Source organism: Sinocyclocheilus anshuiensis, unplaced genomic scaffold (assembly GCF_001515605.1).
Source record: "Sinocyclocheilus anshuiensis isolate Anshui unplaced genomic scaffold, SAMN03320099.WGS_v1.1 scaffold1001, whole genome shotgun sequence".
NCBI lineage: Eukaryota > Metazoa > Chordata > Actinopteri > Cypriniformes > Cyprinidae > Sinocyclocheilus > Sinocyclocheilus anshuiensis.
Window position 1 is genome coordinate 304,844 of NW_015557116.1, and position 2,960 is coordinate 307,803.

A 2,960-nucleotide genomic window follows, 5' to 3' on the forward strand; every position below is an offset into this window, starting at 1 on the left:
GGATAGACTTGTCTCATGCGCCATTCCAGCTGTTTCCAGTTCGCGCTCACCACATTCACTGCTGCAGTTTTAAAGGAACACACTCAAGACAGTTTCAAAGTTGTCCCTCGTCTGCGCTTCGATTAGTTTTCTCCTATTTTCCACACGTTCCCGTCTTAAGCACTGCAGACTGGATTTCGTCACACACAGAGCCGTTCACGTTTGAACTCACGTGACTTGCTGCATGCTCTCTTTCACGTCCTCCACATTCATAACCCAGCAACGTTGGGTTACTTATTACTGATATCAACCCAAATTGGGTCAAATCAAGCCAGCTTCCTAACCCAACAGTCTCAACCGAGCGTTTGGATTGAAACAATTACCAGCGTGTTTTATATGTGTAGGCTATAAAAAAGTACACAGTGTATGTTTTTGCTAAATCGCTTGCAAATATAAGATTGTTGTTAGGTCATACATACCACGTAATATTAGAATAGGTACCCCTTAGTTTCAAAATACTTACAGTAGAAATTATTTGTCATTTTACAGATTATTACTCCTTTATTCCCCAAACTTTGCATATTGTTTCCTTATACCTACGGAGGTACTGAATACACTGTAATTACAAAAAAAGTTACGCTGTAAATTCTGTTTACTTACGCAGTACATTGCAGATTGTAATCTAAAGCGTTACCGAGAATTTGTATGGAAGACCAAGACGCTGCTCAAGTTGTTCAATCAGTCTAGTGTTTGTGGTTTGCTAGAAAGTGTGATCTTCCGAATATTATTTTCAGTCACAATCACTCTTAATATAGTTCTCGTCTCCATTGCGTCCTGTGAACCTAAAATAATTGAAGAAAGTAATTTGATGCTTGCTCTTTTTAGTATTACACCCAAGACATTATTCAGCACAAGATGAAATGCTTAACTGTAACAAATGTTCTGCCTTGTATTTTGTAGGTTGGTAGTGGAAATAAGTCAATCAAATCAAGACAGCTTAATGACTGTCATAACTGGTACATGGCAGTACGGTTCATAGGAACGCAGATGCTCTATGTACCATGCTGTCTGTTGGTTGCACACAAACAAAACATCTGTGTTGATGACAACAATTTTAATAATTTGCCTGAAATCAGGCAGACCTGAACAGGCACCAGCAGACACAACTACATCTGGACAGTGTTTAATGCCATCAATGCTCACTGAGGATGTAACAAGGACAGTGCTTTGAGCACCAAAACTGTGCTGAAGAACATTCTGAACACTCGCAGGAAAAGATGAAATCAGTGTCACTGCAACTTTTTCCATCTGCAAAGAAGGTTTGAATAAAGACAATGAATCCATGTGGGATGCCATCATTCTTTGATGTCGGACTGCCAGAGACATATTTAAAAATTTTTGTCCCACAAGTGATTTGTTTAAAGAACTTGTGCTTGTCTTCGAAACGCATTGTCCAGACATCTCTTAGGGGCCTATACACCCGTATTAGCTGTGTAATGGTGTTTGGGACGCAATGCAAAATGAGGAAATGCTGTTAAAATCAGAACTCTATGCTCTGACATTTTATCCCCAAGGAAATCAACAGTTTCCTCAGTGAATCTAAAAGACGTCACCAGTTACAGAATGTCTTTCAAAAGCGTTAAAATATCCCATGACGGATCATTCTCTGGCATATCAAAACCAATCATGAGTGGAAGAAGTCTTAGAAGTGCCCAATTTTCATGGCCATTGCCACCAATTGTGCCTCTAGAGGCAAATGCAGCTGGAATAATTTGAGGCCGATCAGTTTTGTCCATGAACTTGTATAGAAACTGCTTGATTGTTCTGTTTAAGTACTCAAGAGTAATGTACTTTTCTACTTGCCTGTCGTGATTTTGCTTGGTCCTGGATTCAAATGCTCCTGTCTGTACATCTTATCTGTTGGATTTCGCTCTTCTTCTCCATACAGAAGTGACAGGGGTTTTCCACAGTGAAACTCTTTTGGAATCCTGCCAAGGAATGGGCACGAAGGTTATCAGCAGACACACAGAGAACAGTTCCCCTTACACATTCTCCTAATCGCTCCACAAAGATGCCATTTTTCTCTAAAATTTTCAGGTCTTGAACAAGAGGGTGTGAGACTTTTTCATATCCATATAAGACTGCCAGCTGAATCGCCTGAAGAGAAGACCGATACTTGGAGGGCAGATTGGCAAGGACCCAGTAAACACTGAACATCTTGTGTTTCTTTTTCAAAGTGCCAAGAGGATTGGCAATCTCAAATTCATCTGTGTAGAGGGTAAGTAAAATCCTGAAGTTCTCTGCCATCAGAAAAGGATTCTCGGAGTAGTTAGTGCCATCTCTGTAAGAGCTAATTCCACATGCACTGTCAACAGGGGCAAGAACTTTATTAAGGACATCTGATCTGTTCAAAAGCAGCTGTAACATTTTCAAAATTGGCACATATGCAAATGACTGTGATTCTTTGTCTAGTTTATATTCTGTTGGCATAACTATTGGAAATTCTTTCTGAAAGTATGATGCTCTTTTACTGATTGTAGGGAGAGGCTCACCAGAATCAGTCATTTTTAATATCAGATTATTCTCTGTGACAACTTTCACAATGTCTTTCAAAATAGATTTTAAATCCAAATCAAATCGCTTATAGTGAGACTGTTGAATGCCATTACTCAAAAGTGGCTTTGACAGAAGAAAAATCAGATTAATTTGTTGTATTACTTCCTGTAATCAGAGATATGCAGAATGGTTTGCATCTTAAAGAACAGCAAGCCTAAATTATGTTGAAGTTGTATCATCTGACCATCCTGTTTGACACTGTAAAGCTGCTTTGACACAACCAGTAATGCATAAAGCACTATACAAATAAAGGTGACTTGACTATTTACCTTACCGATGTACAGTGCATGATATAAACAAGTGTTGTGTGAAGCATGGCGGTGCTATACTGTGTGTGTGTGATATATATATATATATATATATAT